The following is a 23,471-nucleotide window of genomic DNA, read 5'->3' as shown; positions in this document are numbered from 1 at the left end:
ATCCACTGCTGATGATGTCACATATTACATCATTCATGACATGGTTAGTGACATCACTGATGACATCACTGATGACATCTCAAATGACATCACTGATGACATCACTGATTACAACATCCAGTGACTGTATGTTTCTGTAAAGTTAAAATATGTTTTACATATTGAAGAATGAGTGGATATATAAGTGTCTGGATGAAGGATTTACTAGGTGCATGACTGACTGATTGAGTGAGTGATTAAATGTGTCTCACTGAGTGCATGGGTTAGTGACTAAACTGTTTTAATTTGTGCATCATTATATCTGTTGTTCTACAAACTGCTGCATATGTTGATCAGTAGCTATATGAGTAACTGTATGGGTTATTGATTGGTTGTCCAAGTATTTGTATGGGAAACTGAGTGTGTGTGTATGGGTGGCTGGGAGGTGTGTGACTCTGTACATAGATGTGTGAGTAGTTGATTCACTATATGTATGGATTCAAAAGTGCATGTGGAAACAGCTGTATGGGCGGTTGACTGTGCATGAGTGTATTAGTGAGTGAATGGATATATCAGTGCTACTTGTCAAAGTAAGTACATATGTAAAACACAGTACATGTGAGAGTTGACATCTATATATAACTGTGCATAAGAGCCAGTGAATGTGTGAGTGGCTGTATGGATCATTGTGAACATGTATCAGAGATTGTATAAGAGAGTAAAGTAAATATGTGTTAGTATATGTTTGAATAAGTAAGGTGTGTATAACTGTATAGTTGAGAAAATGGAGGTGTGATTGATTTTTGGCATAACTGACTAGGTGTGTGAGTAACTCCATGGATGAGTGACAGTCTGTGACTGTCTGTTTACACTGATTGTATCTAAGGTTATATTAGAGTCTGAAGAGGTTCATGGTATTATCACATGAATGATATCATCAGTGATGTGATCAGTCATGTCAAATGAGATGTTATCAGTGATTTTATCAGTGATGTCATTTGAGATGTCATCAGTGATGTCATCAGTGATGTCACTAACCATGTCATGAATGATGTAATATGTGACATCATCAGCAGTGGATTGCGGGTGCGCGATATATAGTTAGCGCATCTAACTATATATGGAATTTCAATGGTTTTATGCGAGTAAAATAAGGTTTTCTAAATGCAAATCCCTAACTATATATGGCCTAAAACCAATGGTTTTTTCATTGAATTTTCAAGGTTTTGTAAATGCAAATTCCTAACTATATATCGACTATAACCTATGGTTTTTTCTGTGAATTTCAATGGTTTTTTAATAGCAAATATCAAAAGCTGTCAAATGTCAAGTACGTGATAGGTAAAAACGTTTTCGTGTTTATGCACGCTGATGTGCTTTGAACGCTGCCCCCCCCCACCCCCCCACTCCCCTCTTTTCTCTTAGTAGTACTCTCTCTTTGCAGATAGTGAACGGTAGTTAACGCAGACCTTTACCCCTGTTGTAATCCGTCGTACCTGCTTGTCTCTCCATTTGATTGATTATTATCCAAGCATTTACTGTTTTAGAATTGGTTCTCTTTGGATCATTCTCTATTTACAAACAAGCACAAAGTCGCAATACTCTGTTTAGTCTTTGCAGATAGTGAAAAATCGTGTAAAAAAATAAAAGTAATCGAGCAAAATCAGTAGACCACTAATTCGATCTCTTTTTGACCTCGGTAAAATACAAACATTAGGAACAACCCTTCATGAGAAATACGAAAATAGTGAAATGAACTGAGCTCCACACCATGAGGGCTGCAAGACAGCTCGACTCCGCCACCCACCCCGCCCAAAATAACGACAAACCCTATGCAAATATTATAAATATAGACAACACACCAGCAAAGAAACAGGGTAAAACATTTTAATAAATAACTATTTACATAACTATTTTATACTTTTTATTGCCCGATCCGGCTAGCTCAATCGATCAAGCATGAAACTCATGCACTGATAGCAAGCGTTGAGAGTTTGTAGAACGATGGCTTCAGATTTTCCACATACGGTGTAGTGGCGCGAACTGGGAGGGGGCGTTTGGATTCTACCCCTTCCCCAAATAAGATTTTCATACGTGAATGTTCGTTCATGCTTTTTGTCCCTGAGTTGCTTCCATGTCACTGCCTTACACAAATGGCATAAGTCCTGGTTGTTGAGTGCCATACTTCAGAGTTCTAAGCAGCTCTTGTAACACTGTTTAAACCTTATTTGCACCTGCTGCAGCTTCACTATTCAAAGTAAGTGGGGTCCATTTGTGGACCTGACTGCATTGGAAAACAATGTGATACGGTGCCTCCCTAAACCGCTTGACGGAGGCCCCCGAGGGGCAGTGAGATGGCGCGGACTGAGAGGGGGCGCTTGGCTCCTGCCCCCTCCCCAAGTCGTGTTGCCCTGGTGTGGCCTGAGATTGCCCCCGGCATAGGCGGCCGGCTCCCGGGGTCCGGCGGAATTTTTTCCCTTTTGATGACTCTTCCATTCTGGACCTTGTCCCACAATCCGTTTGACCTGAAGACACGCTGTCGTGGGGCGCCCCTTTACCGTTTTAGTTGCCATTCCGCCCGCTTTTGGTACTCTGTGCCTCTTCCGCCATTCAGCTGTTTACCGCCCGCTCTTGCGACTACAACGTCTTGCTCACCATGTAGTTGAGTTGCTCCCGCTCTTAAGATTTAACCGAACTTTTTGGACTGCTGAAAGGGGTTGTATTCCGACCGCTGGTTGGTGGAGACATTTTGACTATATTCTGGACCTGCATTGTCGCGTAATGCGTCATATGACGCGACGCGTTAGGGCACCCGGAAGTGCTCCGGTGCGCAAGGCGCAGCTTCCCGGAAACGATCCAGAGCGCGCCGCGCAGCGCGTAACGTAAGCATAACAGGTCATGTGACTTGTTAATAAAACTTTTCATTGGTTCATTTTACTTTTGTTTTCCTAATGATGTAAGACTAGGTCATGTGACCTAAAAATAACACTTTTCATTGGATTAAAACATTTTTTTTCCCAAACGATGAAAGCCCCACCTTGTTTCTGGATGTTTCAGACTGAAGCTGGCGTCACCATGAGAGCACCACCATCTCGTAGCTCCGTCGTGGCCATTCCGCAAGCAATCATGGCAGCCGCTCCCCACCGGAAGCCTGCGGGAGTCGACAGCCCCCAAGACTTTTGTACAATCTTCAAGGCTGAGGGGACGCTTTCGAGAATGGAACCCAAGCCCTGGCAGACAAGCGTCCGAGTTCCAAGGTGTCCCAGGGCCATTTTACTGGACCAGGCCCAAATCCGAAGAGCCGGCCGCCATTTTAAGAGTCCTGTAGAAGCCGCCTATCGCTGCACCGCAAGAGTGGGAGCAACTCAACTACATGGTGAGCGAGACGCTGTAGCCGTAAGAGCGGGAGCTAAACAGCTGAATGGCGGAAAAGGCACAGTGTAGCAAAAGCGGGCGGAATGGCGACTGAAACGATAAAGGGGTGCCCCACTACAGCAGACAAGCCTCCGCCATGTGCTTCAAAACTGCATATGTATCTCGTGATATCAAGGTTGGGCAACCAGTACACAACAAGCAGTTACGAGTCCCATTTACACCGGCACCATTTTGGGCGCGGCCGGGCAGGTCCAGGATCTATTCAAACATAACATATGAGGCTGACGTCTCTGAAGCAGTTGACGAACAGCAGGACATAGCAAATAAACATGAAGTCTCTAAAGCTGTTAACTCACTGCAGGACAAAACAAGTAAACCTGAAACCTCTGGAATAATTGTCGCTCAAAAGAACAACACACAAAACTCTGTAGAGCCTGAAGAAAAAAAAACAGAAGGGCACTAGTTTCAGACACACTTAACACTAATGACTAAACAAAGATATCGTCTGTTTGTGAAGCAGTTATCATCTTCACAGAATTGACAAAGAAGTGTGCAGACACCAATGCTATTAAGAAACACAAGGAAATCCTAACGCATCAGCATTCTCGGAAGAGGTTGACACAGATAACATCTTAAGGAACAAAGAAAGACCTGTTCACTCTTGACACCCCAGGTGCTGTGTATGTTGCACTATAGTGCTGCATCGAGAAAACGGACAACCCTATTGATGTGGATTTTTCATTATTGATTATTGTAAAGAAATGGCGACTCCCCCCTTTAGCAGATTAGCTAAATGTTTGCGTAATTTAGGCATAAAAGTTATATTATTGTTGTTGTTGTTGTTATCGTTATAGTTCTGGTTAATTTCAAAAAATGGTTAAATATATTTACAGTTTTTGTTGCGTTCGTTATATTTAACAGTTAATAAAGTTTAAAAATCTAACTTTGTTGGAGTGCTATATATGTTTAAAAAATCGGGTGAATGGGGCCTTGAATCAGGTTATTGTCATGTGTGGGCTTTGCAAGTGTACTGCTACAAGATCGGACATTTCAAACTCAAATGCACGTTCTTTTTCTTACCTTTCCGAAGCATGGAGCGCAATAGCAGGCAGAGAAAGGGTGATGCACGTGTTGAACACTGCCTGGCCTGGCAAGTTGCTGGCAGTGCCCCCCCGCCCGCTCCTGAAAGAGGGCACACACACACCGCCGCCCGAGTACTTCACAAATCTTTAAAAGACCATGCGCTTGTTCATGAGGCTTAAATGGTTTATCACCCCTTCTAGAACCCCTGCATCGACCCTCTGACGTTTCCTGGAAGAATTAGCACGTAACACAATACCAAGCCCTGTCAGCTGAAACCCCCGAGAAATCATGGGGCATATTATCAAGGGGGTTTATTTCCGCTTTTTTGGCTTTAAAAGCCAAAAAAAAAGAGATAAAATTATCTCCCTATTACCAAGCTGTCGCTAACACCAGTTAGTGACAGCTAAAAGGAGATAGCGACCATCTTGGGCCCCGCTTTGCATATCAGTGATATTTATCACTAATGACATGCAAAGTGGGCGTGCCAAGATTTTAGCGACTGGAAACAGTCCCTAACCATCGCTATCTCCTATTACCAACTTTTGGAGATATTCGCGCTAAGCGCAAATATCTCCAAAACCTAACACCTGCCCTGAGCAGTTTTTAGCCATGTTATCCAATGGGAAGTGGATAACATGGCTAAGAGCATTTGCTGGATAATGCATGAATATCGCTGACTTTTCAACGATATTCATGCATTGCGGCCGTTTTTTATCGCATTTGCGATAAACCTTGCTAATAGCAAGGTTTATGTGCGATAAAATTCGCCGATGTGCGGCGATAATTTTTGTCTCTAAACAAGTTAGAGACAAAAATTATCGCTAGTTGTTGGTAATATGCCCCCGGATTTTTCCTTGCAGGAATCGGGAGGCGAAAGACTAGCACTGAAATCAGTAGTCTCACGCCTGAATCGGGAGGGTTGGCATGTCTCGATACTCTACAGCTGGGGCCATAAACTACATCCGCAGGGCTAGGTGATAGCCTAGGTCCGGCCTGGACAATCGGACACAAAGGAAGAGGAGTGTCAGAGGGTGCGTTAGTGAATAGGGTGAAAGGGAGGTGTCGGGCGGGCACAGGGTGTGATTCTCAGAGAAGAGCAGCGCAGATGGGGGGAAGTATATGGCCCATGCATGAGAGAGAGAGCGGGGGTCACCAGTGCGTGGGGGAGATGCTTGCGAGGGTGGGGAGCCATGCTGAGGATCGGCGGCGTGCAGAGAGTGGGCCTGGTCAAGGCATCTAAAATGGCTGCCGTGCACGACAAAATTGTGGCATTGGACAAAAACGCAAGATGGCGCAGACAATGTTTATCAATAAGGATTCATTTATAACAAAATATTTACTCGCAGTGACAAAATGGTGGTCAACACTTCCTGATTTCCATCGAATCGAACGTTAACAAACGTCACGCAGCAAAAAAAAAAAAAAAAAGCTCACGCACAGAGCAGTTTTTAGCCATGTTATCCAATGGAAGGTGGATAACATGGCTAAGAGCATTTGCAGGATAATGCATGAATATCGCTGACTTTTCAGCGATATTCATGCATTGCGGCCGTTTTTTATCGCATTTGCGATAAACCTTGCTAATAGCAAGGTTTATGTGCGATAAAATTCGCCGATGTGCGGCGATAATTTTTGTCTCTAAACAAGTTAGAGACAAACATTATCGCTAGTTGTTGGTAATATGCCCCCGGATTTTTCCTTGCAGGAATCGGGAGGCGAAAGACTAGCACTGAAATCAGTAGTCTCACGCCTGAATCGGGAGGGTTGGCATGTCTAGATACTCTACAGCTGGGGCCATAAACTACATCCGCAGGGCTAGGTGATAGCCTGAGTCCGGCCTGGACAATCGGACACAGAGGAAGAGGAGTGTCAGAGGGTGCAGTAGTGAATAGGGTGAAAGGGAGGTGTCGGGCGGGCACAGGGTGTGATTCTCAGGGAAGAGCAGCGGAGATTGGGGGAAGTATATGGCCGATGCACGAGAGAGAGAGCGGGGGTGACCAGTGCGTGGGGGAGATGCTTGCGAGGGTGGGGAGCCGTGCTGAGAATCGACGGCGTGCAGAGAGTGGGCCTGGTCAAGGCATCTAAAATGGCTGCCGTGCACGACAAAATTGTGGCATTGTAAAAAAGGCAAGATGGCGCAGACAATGTTTATTTTATTTTATTTTATTTTAGTTTCTTATAAAGCGCAGGAATCAATCCCGGAGGGGTATCTCCGCGCTTTGCCAGCTAAGACAGTTATTAGGTAGAGCAGCCTGAGGTTTATGTGGATGGAAATGCTTCTTGGAAAAGGAGGGTTTTTAATGCCTTTCTGAAGGACAGGTGGTTTATGGTGGTTCTTAGGTTAGTGGGAAGGTTGTTCCAAAGGGCAGGACCAACAGCGGAGAAAGCACGGTCACCCTGTCTAGTCTTCTTTGTGATGGGAGGTTTTAACAGGGCTTGGTTGCAGGAGCGCAGGGACCTACTAGGCTGGTACAGTTCAAGAGATTGGGCTAGGTATTTGGGGCTTACTCCATACAGACATTTGTGTACCGTACAACAGATCTTAAAGTGGATGCGCTGTCGTATGGGAAGCCAATGCAGTTCTTTCAGCAAGGGCTTGGAAGGAGTCCTGGCAGGTACACCCATGACCAATCTGGCTGCCGTATTCTGGACCACCTGCAAACGGCCTACTGCATCCGTACTGGCTAATGTCAGCAGGCCGTTACAGTAGTCCAGGCGGCTGGTTACCAAGGCCTGTACAAGTGTCTTTCTGCATGTGGCAGGAAGGAAAGGAAAGACACGTCTGAGTAAACCAATGGTGTGAAAACACAGACCCGCGATGTAATTGGTGTGTTCTTTCATGGTCAGTTTTTGATCAAACTTCACTCCAAGATTTTTAACGTGTGTTTTGGGTACCGGTACTGGGCCAAGGTCGAGTGGACACCAGTCAGGGGTCCAGAGGATACTTGCTTTGCCAAAGAGCAAGACCTCAGTCTTTGTTACATTGCACTGGAGGCAGTTCCTCGCCATCCAGTGTGACACCGCTCTCATACCCTCAGCAAAATTCCCCTTGATTTTAGGGTCAAGGGAGCTGAAAGGGTAGAGGAGCTGAGTGTCATCAGCGTAGGAAACCGGTATGAACCCGTATTTCCGCACAATCTCAGCAAGGGGGGCCACATAGACATTAAACAATGTAGGGCTAAGGCATGAGCCCTGTGGCACCCCCTTCGTGAGCCCCCTTGAGATGGAACGAAAGGGGTCCAGGCTGGTAGATTGTGATCTCCCGGCCAGGAAACTCTCCAACCAAGATAGTGCTACGCCTCCGATTCCTACTCTCTGCAGCCGGTTCAATAGGGTGTTATGAGACACGGTATCGAAGGCTGCGGACAGGTCCAACAGCACTAGAATCATAGAGCCCCCTCTATCTTGTGACATTTTGATCTGATCTGTCACAGAGAGGAGGGCTGATTCAGTGCTGTGGTTGGGCCTGAATCCAGATTGGGATTGGTCCAGGCCCCCTGTCGCTTCGATGAAACTGGAGAGGGTGGTGTTGACGTGCTTCTCTGCCAGTTTGCTGATGAAGGGGAGGAGAGAGATCGGGCGAAGGTTGGAGAGTGTAGACCAGGGCATGGTGGAATTTTTGCGAATAGGGTTCACTACCGCTTCCTTCCAGGCAGATGGAAGTTGGCCTTTGGCAAAAGACAAATTAAGTAGGTTCTGAATATGAGGACCTAATATCTCGATTAGCGGAGGGATGAATTTAGCTGGTATCAGATCAGAGGGAGAGCCAGATTTAGTTTGATTAATGAGAGTAGTCAGGTCCTTAGTAGTAATTTTGGGGATGTCCAGAAGAGTTTCACCAGAAGTCAGTTGTGGAGCAGTTTCAGGGGCCTCAGTCCCCAGAGTGTCAGAGACTGTAGTGATTTTTTTGTATATAGCTTCAATTTTTTCCTCAAAGAACTGAGATATGTCATCGCATAGTTCTTGGGTGAAGGTGTCTGGACTTTCACATACTTCAGGACTAGTGAAGGTTTGAACGATTTTAAATAACTCTCTAGTAGAGTTACCTGCTTCTGCGATTTGAGTGGCCAGACTCATTTTCCTAGCTTTTTTGACATTTTTGTAGTAGGAGGACATAGCCTCCAGGTAGCATCTCTTGTCTTCCCTATTACCTGTACGTCTCCACAATTTTTCCATTTTTCTACATTTCTTCTTTTCACTTTTGAGAGCTTCCGTATACCATATTTCCCTTTTCGCTATAGTAGGTTTTTTGGCATTTTTCTGTGGAGCAAGAGAGTCAATAGCTGTTATCAGCGTAGAGTTGAACATGGAGAGAGCAGTGTCAATATTATCGAGATTGGTAAGTGAAGGCTGTTCCCAAATTTGAGTGAGTTTGGGAAGAGTGATTTTGTGCCATGGCCTACGTTTAATAGAGTGGGTGGCCGGGCGGTTAATGGAGTTGGATAGGTGAGGTATGGAGAAGTCAATACGTTTATGCTTAGGAGGATGGCAGTGAACGTTAGGTTGGGTAGTGAGGACCAGGTCTAATGTGTGACCACCTGAATGAGTGGGGCCACTATTTCTGGGGTGTAAACCTAGCAAAGCAAGGTCAGAAAGAAATGTATTGGTATCCTGATGGTCAGAAATGTCAGTATGAAAATTGAAATCTCCAAGTAAAAGGAAGTTTTCCTTAGCTTTCAGATAGGGGGCTAGTAGTTCAGTGAGAGCAAGGGAAAAGCCAGCATTGGGTCCAGGTGGACGATAAACCAAGGCTCCTTTCCACTGTGTTTTAGAGTTGATTTTTAAGTGAAAGATGAGTACTTCCATAGTAGGGAGCATCACCTGTTCTAAGACTCTAATACTCAGGGTGTCTCTGTGTATAATAGCGATTCCGCCTCCCTCCTTCACAGGGCGGTCGAGGCGAAGGATTTTATATCCCATGGGTATCCCTAGGGTGATGGTAGGGATAGTGTGAGGTTTCAGCCATGTTTCAGTTAGGAAACACATCTTGGGCTGAGTGTTGTAAATAGTGTCCCACAGTTCTATGCAATGCTTGGGGAGTGATCTGACATTTAGCAAAAAGCTATCCCAGTTTCCCTGGTCATCAGTATAATCTGTAGGCCGTCCAGAAATAACATGGGGGGGCAAGGCTTGAAATCCGCATTTGATACAAGAAAAAGGACCCTCAGGACACGGGAGCGCTTTGTTGTTACAGCGGTATTGTGGTAGGGGTTGTAGAGCCCTGAGTGTTTGAGGAGCATACCTGATACGAAGAGTGTGGGATGCGCAATCCATAATGACAAGGATAAGGAGGGTGGCCCCTGGCCCCGTCCAGTCGCGGACGGGCGCAGACGGGCTACTCTTAGGCTAGTCTTCGGCGTTGTCTTCGGCTCCCCAGCGCGCGACCGCTGCGCGCTCTGTAGGGGGCGAGGGCTAAATAGCCCCGGTACACTCAACTGCTAGAGCGCTAACCGCCAGCAGTTCAACAGGAAGTGGTGTCCTCCCTCTCTCTCAATCCGAGGGAAGACGAATCAGCGCTCTAGGTGCGTTTTTTCAGACTCCAGAAAGTGCACAAACGTCAAGAATGGAAAGAAGTGTGTGCAAGAATGCGATCAGCGGTAATTTTAAAAAGGTTTCCTTAGTTCACAAAATTTTTAAAACGATCATACAGCTTTTCATAATACAGCGCAATAGAGATATAAACAATCAATAAGGATTCATTTATAACAAAATATTTTATCGCAGTGACAAATTGGCGGTCAACACTTCCTGATTTCCATCGAATCGAACATTAACAGACGTCACGCAGCAAAAAAAAAAAAAAAAAAGCTCACGCACAGCCGCTGGAAGAGATGTGTCAACATATATGAGCCTCCTCAGCCACCCTCAGGAAACATAGGGGATTAGGATACGTCTCCCGCACCCCCTTATACCTAGTAATTTAATTAAAACGAAGCACAAAATGGCGAATTCCCGTTTCTCTACCAGTTTGCGGCCCAGTTCGCGGCCCGTGAAGCGCTTCTACCGTGAAAAATCATTTTTTTTTATTTTCCCCACGGGACCCTTTAATAACCCCAACAACATTCCTAGGGGGTCAAGAGGGGTATACCTTGCCCCCTTTCAATAAATTCCCCCTTCGTTTTTCACCTCTTCTTCTCTCTCGATCCTACCGAGAGATAAGATGGCGGCCGCTCCGGACTGTTTAGAATGTTGACAGACACAGCGTTTTATTTTTTTTGCTGCGTGACGTCTGTTAACGTTCGATTTGATGGAAATCAGGAAGTGTTGACCGCCATTTTGTCACTGCGAGTAAATATTTTATTTGTTATAAATAAATCATTATTGATAAACATTGTCTGCGCCATCTTGCCTTTTTTGCAATGCCACACTTTTGTCGAGCACAGCAGCCATTTTAGATGCCTTGGCCAGACCCACTGTCTGCTCCCTCGCAAGCATCTCCCCCACGCACTGGTCACTCCCGCTCTCTTTCTCATGTATGGGCTAGAAACCTCCTCCCATCTGCGCTGTTCTTCTCTGAGAATCACACCCTGTGCCCGCCCGACACCTGCCTTTCACCCTATTCACTACCGCACCCTCTGATACTCCTCTTCCTCTGTGTCCGATTGTCCAGGCCCGTCCCAGGCTATCACCTAGCCCTGCAGATGTAGTTTATGGCCTCAACTGTAAAGAATCACCCCTCTTCAAAGAAGTTACAGTAGATCAAGGCCCCCACCCGATGAGATCCGTCACACTACACGCGTTCCTGCAATCTGATAACCATCCTGTATTGTGATTGGAGAGGGGATTCTCACTGTGAGGGTGTGTGGGACCGAGCCTGAAGCGGAAGATTCCAGAGATGCCTTTTTGTACATCAAAGTCTTCACAATTATGTGTCACATTAAAAATGTATAGCACTCCAACAACGTAGAAGGAAAATAACACTTTAATAACTTATAAATATATACATCGCAACAAAAACAGTAAACACCTTAAAACATTTTTTATTAAAACAGAAGCAACAATGGTCAGTAGCGGTGTGTTGTGCGAATAGTCCCAACGCAGCATATTTACCTAGAGTGGTGCTGTGTAGGACATTCTGAATGGAAATTAACCAGAACTATAACCATCTACTTCCAATAATATAACTTTTATGCCCAAATTACGCAAAGATTTAGTTAATCTGCTAAAGGGGGGAGTCGCCATTTCTTTACAATAATCAATAATGAAAAATCAACATCAATAGGGTTGTCCGTATTCCCGATGCAGCACTATAGTGCAACATACACAGCACCTGGGGTGTCAAGAGTGAACAGGTCCTAGCTGCTTAACCAATGACTGACAAATGCTATATTAAACACTTACTATGTATAATACTTGCGTTCACAATAGTTTTATTTTACAAAACAGAACAAAAGATGTCCCCTGTAAGTAAACCCATATTAGCTGTTTCAGTTATTGAACATCCTAAGGTTTTATGACATGGGGAACAGTAGTGATATCCTGGGCGGGTGATGGAACTGGGTTTGTTAATGGAAAAACATCTACAGAGAAAACTATTGGTAAATTATACTTCTCCGGAAATTTAAAACTCACAAATGTTTCATTTGTGTAATCGTTTTATGAACATGTACATTAAAAAACTAAAAGAAATGCCAAGAACGTCCCATGTGAAAGTGAATTTTATCTGGCAATTTTTTTCTTTTCCTTCTCATGAAAAGAAAGTTAAAGCCAGGTTCGTTACCTGCCTCATCTGCAAAAAAAAAACTCTCGAGAGGGACCGAAAAAAAATATAGCTATGGTAATCATACCATGCATCGGCACATGGAGAGGTGGCACCCTCTTAATTATTCTAAAGCACAACTTCGAGATTTGGGGGATAACCCCCGACCGGCAAAAACATCCACCAATGTCTTAGCAATTAGTGAGTCAGAGGCAAGGGAAACGGTCCCAAATCTGCAAAAGAACTTTGGGCAGATGAGATTGACGTGTGTAGCATGTGGAAAATTAATTTCATGCGGAGAGATCAGAATTACTTCAATAAATACAGTAATCAATGATGTATTAGAACTTAATATCAATTCATTTTCCGAACGTGTAATCAGTACCTGTCCCATGTCAATTCATTGTTCGAACTTATAATCAATACCCATCCCGGATCAATTCATTGTCCGAACATATAATCAGTAAAAAGTGCGACAAGTGCAACAAAATCATATCGATAATTCATTGTGAGCAAGTACCAAAAGTGTCGACAATTCTAACCTTCAATAAATACAGTAATCAATGATGCATTAGAACTTAATATCAATTCATTGTCCGAATGTGTAATCAGTACAAGTCCCATGTCAATTTATTGTTCGAACGTATAATCAATACCCATCCCGGATCAATTCATTGTCCGAACATATAATCAGTCTTATCCCATATGAATTCATGTGCTAAAAACTGCATACATATCTCATGATATCAAGGCTGAGCAATCGGGGCACAATAGTTTCATTTGTACCGGCGCCATTTTGGGTGAGGTCAGGAAGGTCCGAGTATAGTCAAAATGTCTCCACCAACTCGTGGTTGGACCGGGACCTCTTTCGGCAGTCTAAAAGTTTTCGTTGAAGGGTAGTAGAGGGGACTGGCAACATGAACCATCAGTCAAAGAGGGGTGGGAGGCAAAAATCTCTCCTACTGGGTCATACTGGTGTCCCACCGGAACTGATCAAGTTGGTAGTCTTGCAGGATTTTGGTGATTTCAAGACTGAGGCCGGCGCCGGCATGAGCGGGCCGACGTCCCGCGGCTACGTCGTGGTCGTTCCGTGGGTGATCATGGCAGTCATTCCCCATCGGGGGTCGGGGGCCCCCGTGGCTCTTATAGAATCTTCAAAGTTGAGGAGAACGTTTCTGGATGCAGGACTCATTTTCTAGTTGAACTCAGAAGCGCCGTTGCACCGCAACAGTGGACGAGACCCCCGCTGGGTGAGCGGAGCATCATTGCCTCGCAATAGTGGACGAGACCTTTTGTCGGGTGAGTGCAGCGTCGCTGCATCGCAAGAGTGGAGGAACCCTTTTGTTGGGTGAGTGGAGCGTCGCTGCATCGCAAAAGTGGAGGAACCCTTTTGTTGGGTGAGTGGAGCGTCGCTGCATCACAAGAGTGGAGGAACCCTTTTGTTGGGCGAGTGGAGCGTCGCTGTATCGCAAGAGTGGAGGAACCCTTTTGTTGGGTGAGTGGAGCGTTGGGGGTGCAGCCGAGGGGCCCCCACCTGTGGGGGTGGGAGAGGCTTGTTTGCGCCGCCTCTCCCTCCCAGCGCACCCCACGCCGACACCTGGCGTTGATATCCGTGATGTCCAGACCAGGCGATAAGAGGGGGGGTCGGAGGCAGAGTCAAGACATCCCCCCCCCCGTGGCCTGCAGGGCGCTGCTTCAGGCCCGAACGGGGAGCTCATATCAAGCCGGGGCCAGACCAGGAGATACGAGGGGGGGGGTCGGTGGCATGTGCAAGACATCCCCCCCGTTGTTGCAGCCATTATCTAAGAAAGAAGAAGAATCCCGTCGGCCTCGGGTCCTCTCCTGGCCCACCTTACGGGATGACCTCCCCGGCCGACGGCTGCCAGCAGGACTCGCCCTACACGTGCCGAAGGCCTCGTCTTCCGGATGGGCGTAGCCGCGAACCTGTTGCACTTCGGGAGTTTCCGGAATGGGGGTAGGTATCTGCTGATTTGTATTTATTTCATGTTACCGTTATTGGGCGTGGCGGGCGGTGGGACAGACATGCTTGGAGCAGTGGGGGGGTGGCGGAGCCTAGCTACCTTGTGGCTGCCGTAACGTCAAGCTTGGCTTCTTTCACCACTTTCATGTTTCTTATTTCTAGCGAAGTCAAAAACTCATCAGAGGCCTACTGATTTTGTTCGATTTCTTTCCCTTCCTTTTCAAGTGTGTTTCATGCTAAAGTTTCTGTTTAACAGGATACAGGGATTACTTCGTATTTTACATATGTCTTCTTTATTAGGGGTTCTCTCCGGTTGAGTCAGGTGATGTACCTCTAATAAATGGTCCGGGTGGAACTAATTTCTCAATCAGTGGGGAGTAGACGGGCATGACAGATTACAACGGGGGACAAAGGTCCGCATTACCCACCCTTCACTACTTGCAAAGACTAGACAGAATATTTCTATTCCACGTTATTTGCAAACAGAGAGTACCTCGAAAGAACTATTCCTTGAACAATAAATGTCCAGCCAATCAATCAATCAGGCATGACGGATTAAAACGGGGGACAAAAGTCTGCATTACCTATCCTTCACTATCTGCAAAGGGAGACAGAATATTTCTATTCTTCTCTGTTTGTAGACAGGGAATATCTCAAACAGCAATAATCGATAAAAAAATTAGTAGGATTATAACAACTTATAAATATATACATCGCAACAAAAACAGTAAACACCTTAAAACATTTTTTATTAAAACAGAAGCAACAATGACAACTAACAGTAGTGATATCCTGGGCGGGTGATGGAACTGGGATTGTTAATGGAAAAAGATCTACAGAGAAAACTATTGGTGAATTATACTTCTCCGGAAATTTAAAAGTCACAAATGTTTTATTTGTGTAATCGTTTCAGGTCAAACGGATTGTGGGACAATGTTCACAATGGAAGAGTCACCAAAAGGCATTTGGATCGATGTTGCAGCAGGCTGCCATTTTTATAGTTATTTAATAAAACGTTTTACCCTGTTACTTTGCTGGTGTGTTATATTTATAATATTTGCATAGGGTTTGTCGTTATTTTGGGTGGGGTGGGGTGGGCGGCGGAGTCGAGCTGTCTTGCAGCCCTCATGGTGTGGACTACTAGTTTCGTATTTCTCATGAGGGGTTGTTCTTAATGTTTCTATTTTAGCGAGGTCAAAAACAGATCCCATTAGTGGCCTACTGATTTTGCTCGATTCCTTTTGTTTTTTTAAACGATTTTTCACTATCTGCAAAGACTTAACAGAGTATTGCGACTCTGTGCTTGTTTGTAAATACAGAATGAACCAAAGAGAACCAATTCTAAAACAGTAAATGCTTGGATAGCAATCAATCAAATAGAGAGAGAAGCAGGCACGACGGATTACAACGGGGGCAAAGGCCTGCGTTAACTACCCTTCACTATCTGCAAAGAGAGAGTACTGCTAAGAGAAAAGAGGGGGGGGAGGGGGGGCAGCGTTCAAAGCACATCAGCGTGCATAAACACGAAAATGTTTTTACCTATCATGTACTTGACATTTGACAGCATTTGATATTTGGTATTAAAAAACCATTGAAATTCACTGAAAAAACCATAGGTTATAGACCATATATAGTTAGGGATTAGCATTTACAAACCGTATTTTACTCGCATAAAACCATTGAAATTTGCCTATATAGTTAGTTGCGCTAACTATATATCACGCACCCGCAATCCACTGCTGATGATGTCACATATTACATCATTCATGACATGGTCAGTGACATCACTGATGACATCATCCAGTGGCTGTCTGTTTCTGTAAAGTTAAAATATGTCTTACATATTGAAGAATGAGTGGATGTATAAGTGTCTGGATGAAGGATTTAGTAGGTGCATGACTGACTGTATGAGAGAGTGATTAAATGTGTCTCACTGAGTGCATGGGTTAGTGACTAAACTATCTTAATTTGTGCATCATTATATCTGTTGTTCTATGAACTGCTGCATGTGTTGATCAGTAGCTATATGAGTAACTGTATGGGTTATTGATTGGTTGTCCAAGTATTTGTATGGGAGAGTGAGCGTGTGTGTGGGTGGCTGGGAGGTGTGTGACTCTGTGCATACATGTGTGAACAGTTGATTCACTAAATCTATGGGTTCAAAACTGCATGTGGAAACAGCTGTATGGGTGGTTGACTGTGTACGAGTGTATTGGTGAGTGAATGGATATCTAAGTGCTACATGTCAAAGTAAGTACATATGTAAAACACAGTACATGTGAGAGTTCACATATATAAATTACTGTGCATAAGAGCCAGTGAATGTGTGAGTGGCTGTATGGATCATTGTGAACTTGTATCAGGGATTGTATAAAAGAGTAAATATGTGTTAGTATATGTTCGAATAAGTAAGGTGTGTATAACTTTATAGTTGAGGAAATGGAGGTGTGATTGATTCTTTGCATGACTGACTAGGTGTGTGAGTAACTCCATGGATGAGTGACAGTCTGTGAGTGTCTGTTTACACTGAGTGTATCTAAGGTTATATCAGAGTCTGAAGAGGTTCATCGTATAATCACATGAATGATGTCATCAGTGATGTGATCAGTAATGTCAAATGAGATGTCATCAGTGATGTCATCAGTGATGTCATTTGAGATGTCATCATTGATGTCCTCAGTGATGTCACTGACCATGTCATGAATGATGTAATATGTGACATCATCAGCAGTGGATTGCGGGTGCGCGATATATAGTTAGCGCAACTAACTATATATGCGAATTTCAATGGTTTTATGCGAGTAAAATAAGGTTTTGTAAATGCTAATCCCTAACTATATATGGTCTATAACCTATGGTTTTTTCAGTGAATATATATATATATATATATAGATATATATATATATATATATCTCCGCTCCTCCGCACCTTTCCCGAACACGGAGCACTCGTGGGTGGGTGCCGCTAACACGGTGATGCTCTGTGTAAAATATCGCGCTCAAAAATTATTCTCTCCCAGCCGGGAAGAAAATAAGCAGCACTCGCCGGGTTATTTCACAGTTTTCTGTTTTATTTCAACGCTTCACAAACGCGTTTCAGGGTTCTCCCTTCTTCAGTGCGTTTACCTTATGCAAACTGAGGCGGCATTTTAACTATACATAACAGTTATGAAAAGCAATGTAGGACTACTCGCCACGAGTGTTAATGGGCGCCATCTTATAGTGTGCAAAATTGCAGAAATAACTACATATAAAAACATATAAAACAGTTCTATACATATCTACATCGTTATTTACAATATCTACATCGATATATTTACATTTTGTACAATCGCCCATTTTAGCGTATTTCTGTGTATTGCCCAAATTGGTTCTAAAGCATGCTATTTGTTTGAATTTAGCCGTGGATCAGCCTAAGGCGATTCCTAATTGTGGAACCGCAACATCTCACTACCATCTCACCGTGTATCGGTTAGCCCTTCGCCTGTTACTGATTATTTATCCTACTTTAGGTATTATATGATTAAGTAAATTGTGTATATCAATGGCTAGCTCCCTAAGTGAACTGTTAATTCCTCACCACTATTCAGACCTTTAGGGGTTTTAGTTTGTAAATCGATAATGAACCTAGATTCTAACCTTCCTAATTTGAGTACCCTGTCTCCTCCTCTAACATGAAGGGGTAAATGATCTAATCCAAAGTACTGAAGTAAGTCTCTGTTGCTTTGATGTTTAATGGCGAAATGTCTAGCCACTAGGTAACTCATATCTTTGTTCACAATCGCACACATGTGCTCTAGGACCCTCATTTTAACACTATTTATTGTGCTCCCTATATACCTTAATTTACAGGGACAGACTAAACAGTAAACCACATGGGTGGTCTGACATGCTATGAATTTGTTTATGGTTTTTTGTTCTTTCAAGCCTGGAATATCATAGCCTATACCTCTATTGCTAAATGCACATGCCTTGCATCTTCCACAGGGGAAGAAGCCTTTCATCTCAGCCAGCGTATTCTGTTTAGGTACTGGATTATCTAAATGGCTATGAACCAACTTGTCCCTGAGAGATCTTGCCTTTCTGAAAGTTATTAACGGAACTGGTGGAATATCCATTCCAATAATTGTATTGGTCTTTAAAATATGCCAGTTCTTTCGTAGTGTTGTCCTAATGAAGTTTGTGTCTTCTGAGTATGTGTTTTATTAGACGAAATTTCCCCTCACTAGTCTTAGTCTTCTTTTTGTCTGTAAGCAAATCCCTTCTTGGTATTTTGCTAACATTTTTTTATGTATTCTCCAGTAATTCTGGACTGTAGCCTCTGGCTACAAATCTTTCCAGGCTCTCTTTGGCTGTTTGTGTAAAGTCACATTCATTTGAACAGTTTCGTTTTAAACGTAGAAACTCCCCATAGGGGATGCTGTTCTTTAGTTTTGCTGGGTGACTGCTGGTAGCATGTAATGTGCTGTTGCCAGCAGTTGGCTTACGATGTAAAGCCGTAACAATTTTGCTCTCCCTAATTTCTATTCTTAGCTGCGTTGCCTGTCTCCCCCTCTTGCCTTGGCTGGGAGTCAACACCAAAAAGCGATATTTTAGAAACTATGTTTGAGACATTTCCATGTACTTGTTCACAATATTTAGCAACCGTGTATATGTCATGTCCTTGTTCTTGTTTGCTTGAGATGTTCTAAAATTCTCTTTTTCACAGGGGCAATGGTGCTGCCCACATAGTACAAGCAACACATACACACTAACACATACACCACATAGTTGTTATTGCAGCTAATGACTTTGTGTATTTTTGTTGTCTTATCTGTTGGGAGATTGTAACTTTTCATGTTAGAGCTGTTGGCACAGGCCTCCCACACTTGTGAACGCCTGGGAGTTCCCTCAACCAAGATCCTGCATTTGTACTGCCTTGGTTCAAATGGCTGTGAACCAAGATATCACCTAAGGAATTACTCTTAAGGTAGGTGATGTGTGGGCTGGAACTGACAAATCTACCAATAGTTGTGTCTGATCTTATAAGGTGCCAGTGTTTTTTCACAATCCGCTGAATAGAACTGGATTCACAGTTAAAAATTTATATCAATCTGACCTCCTCTTTGTTCTAATCTCTGCTTCTGGGTGTTAGTAGGCTTGTCCTATCTATTCTATATACTTTTTCAATTGCTGCTCTAATGGCTTTTCCAGCATACCCTCTTGTTTTAAATCTCCCTAACATCCTCTTCTCCTCTGCTGCATATGCCTCTTTGGTGCTGCAGTTCCTCTTCACCTTCAGAAGTTCTCCATATGAGATACTTCTCTTCAGGTTATGCGGATGGCTACTGTGGGCATGAAGAATGCTGTTGCCAGCACTTTATTTCCTAAATAGTCTAGTGTGAATGGTATCAGTCCTCACGTCAACCTGTATGTCCAAGAACTCAATGGTGTTGTGATCTAGTTTGCTGGTAAATTTTAAATTCAAATTGTTGTCAGCTATATATATGCGGTTGCCAGTAGGTAGTAGGTGTTTTTTGATTTGCCAATATCTTTGGCACCGTTTGACGAATCTTTGTGAACGTTTCAAAACTATTGCCCTGCTCAGTTCACCTCCTGTTTTGAAAGTTTCAGGGTGATTCATCAATTGGGGGCCGAGAAAAAATGGGGGTACCAAAATGCATTTTCTCCATGTTAAGTTTGAGGGAAAACTTTAGGCCAAGCTACAGATGAACTGCTGAACAGAATTACACCAAATGTGGGAAAAAGGTAGCTCTTGGTTCAGAAAATGAACTTTTTTTAAATGGGGTAAATCCGTTCAGTAATTGTTGATAAATTCATACATAAACAATATTGATATCTGGTGTCCGCGGTGGATCCCCACACCCTCCCGAGCATGAGCTTGATTCTGATTGGCAGCTTACACTTCAAACCAAAATGTGTTGGCCACCATCTTGTGTCTCAGTTGAACTGAGTCACAGGAAAACAGTAAAAAAATGATTAAAAAAAGAAAAGGGGGCAGGGTAGAAACCCCCTAGGCCTGCTCAGGGGGTCCCACAGGTACCCCGAGGGCCCCAAAAAGCATTTTTTTAAATGAATTTGGCGGGATTCACATAGAGTCCGGAAAAAAAACAGAAAATGTGGTATCCCATGCTTGGTTGTATTAAGCCCCCGGGTATGCCAGATCCTGAGGGCAATAATATACGCGGGGCACGTGGGCCCCCCCAAACCCTGGGAACCTCCACCTCCCCGGGGCCTCAATGTTTAAATGCAGGAGGCCTTGCACCACCCGCAGCCTCTGTGACCACCACCTCCCTAGGGCTAGTTTTGAAAACTATTTGTGGGGCGCCCAAGCCCCAACACTGCCCTGGGGGCCACCACCTCCCTGGTGCACACTTTATTCTAATATAGGGGTCAGTTGCAGAACCCTGGCCCCGGGGGCCACAACCACCCCCGGGCTATGTACTTCTTGGGAGGGGGGCCACACGGCATCCCTAAAAGAGCTTGGTCCTGGAGACCCCCCCCCCCCCCCCCCCCAGGGCCAGCTCAGCAATATTCCGGGGTGCCAACCCCCAGGACATTGCAGTTTTGAATGGAAGGGTGGGAGCACTGCTCCTGCCCTGCCATTGCAAACTTCTGCTTCGCTTCATGGAAGTGAGAGCAGAAAAACTGTTCTTGCTTCCATGAAGCGACGCAGGTTTACTTTTGGGCAAAGGTAGCTGAATGCTAGCAGCTCTCCTTATCCAAAAGCAATGCCAACACCTGCAGGAGGCAGGGAGCCGGCAGGGACCGCAGAGGCATTGGGGCTCCCCGAGGTCCACAATGTGAGGTCAGGCCCTGGGGATGGTGTGCCTGGGGCCAAAGTGGTCAAGGGAAGGAGGTCAATGCAGCACCCCTCCCGTAAAGTAAAAAAAAAATGGAAAAAAGACGCAAAGCTCTGGGATGGGGTTACCAGGGCCAGAAAAGGCCTCAGGAAGGGGGCTGTGCAGCCCTACTCCTTTAATTGTAGATTTTTCTTTTTTTAAAATGGCCATGCCCTTTGGGATGGGCGCACCGGGGCCGAAATTGGCCCTGGAGAGCGGCCACGCGGTCCCCTTCCTGTTTTTTCCATAAAAAATACTTTAAAAAAAGGCTCAGACCCTTGGGGGATGGGGTCTCCAGGGCCCAAAAATATTAAGAGAATGGGGGCCACACAGCCCTCCTTCTAAAAAAAAAAAAAAGAAAAGAGAAGTTAGCATCTCACCAGAGACCCCGCCCCCTCTGCAAACGCACCTCCTGGCACATTCTAGGTTGGGGGATTATGTCCCCTTGAATCCTAAGGGTCCTTAGGGGCCAACTTTCCCACCAGGTACCCCCAGTAAGCCCCACACAGTGGGATCGCTGTGAGGTGGTCTGAGGCAACACCCATTTTTCCCCCACTCTGCAAACACGAATCTTGGAGCACTGCTTGTGGGGTGATGACGTCCTCTTGTGTCCTGAGGACCTCAGGACTAAACTGGACTTCATCCCCGAGCAGTAGTGTGCCCAGTGGTGCATTTGCAGAGTGGTGTAAAAAGGGGCTGTGGCCTCAGACTACTCTTAGCAATCCAGCTGTGTGGGGTTATAGAGATAACTGGAGGGCTAGTTGGCCCCCAGGGGCCCTCAGGAAGCAAGGGAAGTTCATACCCCAACCAAGAGCGCCAGGAGGCACGTTTTCAGAGTTGTGGAGAAAGGTGGCATGGCCTGTGTCCACCTCTCAGCAATCCCACTCTCTGAGGCTTACTAGAGGTATCAGGTAGGCTAGTTGGCCCCCATGAACCTCCAGCACCGAAGGGAACTTAATTCCCCTTCAAGAGCATGCCAAGGAGTGCGTTTGCAGACTGGTGGGCAAGGGGGGCGGGCCTGCTTTGAGAACTTACCAATGCTGCTGTGTGGGACTTACTGCAGGTAATAGGAGGGGTAGTTGGCCCCCAAGGTTGTCCTTGGGGGCCAACTACCCCTCCTGCAACCTCCAGTAAGTCCCACACAGTGGGATTGCTAAGAGGTTTTTGGCTGCCATGCCCCCTTTTTTTCACCACGCTGCAAACATGACTCATGGCACACTACTGGTTGGTGGATGAAGCCCACTTTACCCCTGAGGGACTTTGGGGGCCAAGAAACCCTCCTGGTACCTCCTTGAAGTACTACACAGTGGAATTCCTGAGCACTGGTCAGGGGCCCAGCACCCTTTTTACCCCACTCTGCAAAAGCGACTACTAGTTAAAGAAGCATTTGCAATGTAATAGGTTTTGCATTTGCGAGAGTTAAAGCTATTGGCGTTTTAAATGTAAATGGTTTATACCAATGTTTTTTGGAGTGGAGTGGAGTGGATGTACATTGTGTGTAGTGGAATTATGTGGTATGTTGTGCAGTGAAATTCTGTGTATAGAAAGTATGTGGTATTTAGTGTATAAGAATTATGTAGAGTCAGTGTTATGGTGTTATGTATTATGGAGAGTAATTATGTGGTAAGGTAGTCTGTGTTGTGGAGTGGTAACCTCAGGATTAGTCTTCCTCGTTTCCATAGAAGCTAAACTTCAAACTCAATGAGACAAAAAAGAAGGAACCACTGAGGAGCACATCTGGACCTAGTCAGAGCTATGAGTAGGGCCACTGGAATTATGTGACTGTTTGGCTGTACCAACTTTCGCACAATTAAACATTTTCCGCATTTGCCACATAACCCATCATCTGCTGCATAATCTGCAGATTGGAACAAAAAAACTTGTTTCTAGCTCAAACGGCTCAAACGTTACCAAAGATGCAGCTACAAGTGTTTAGAGCGTGGTGGAAGGCCCTGTGCAAACCTAGAATGGTCACCTGTTACTTATTGCTCAATGTGGGTGTTAAATTGGTACTAATGGTAAACCACTGTTGCTTCTTTCTGCACCTCTCTTGTCTCTTTCTGCATTTCTGTTGCTTCTTTATATACCTTTCTTTCTTTTTCTGTACTTCTCTTGCCTCTTTCTGCACATATCTTCTACCTTCTGCACCCCTCTTGCCTCTTTATTCACCTCTTTTTGTACCTCACTTGCTTCTTTCTGTACCCCTCTTGCCTCTTTGTGTACCCTTCTTCCCTCTTTCTGCACCACTATTGCCTCTTTCTGCACCCCTCTTGTCTGTTTCTGCACCTCTGTTGATTCTTTCTTCACTACTTCTGCTTCTCTTCTTTCTGGACCTCTCTTGTAAATTTCTGCACCCCTCTTGCCTCTTTCTGCACCCCTCTTGTCTCCTTCTGTACCTCTTGTTGGTTCTTTCTGCACTGCGCTCTTGCTTCTTTCTGAACCTCTTGTGCCTGTTTCTACACCTCTCTTGTCTCTTTCTGAACTTCTCTTGTTTCCTCCTGCACCTCTGTTGC

Source organism: Lissotriton vulgaris, chromosome 9 (genome assembly GCF_964263255.1).
Source record: "Lissotriton vulgaris chromosome 9, aLisVul1.2, whole genome shotgun sequence".
Taxonomy (NCBI): domain Eukaryota; kingdom Metazoa; phylum Chordata; class Amphibia; order Caudata; family Salamandridae; genus Lissotriton; species Lissotriton vulgaris.
This window is presented reverse-complemented; position numbering follows the sequence as displayed.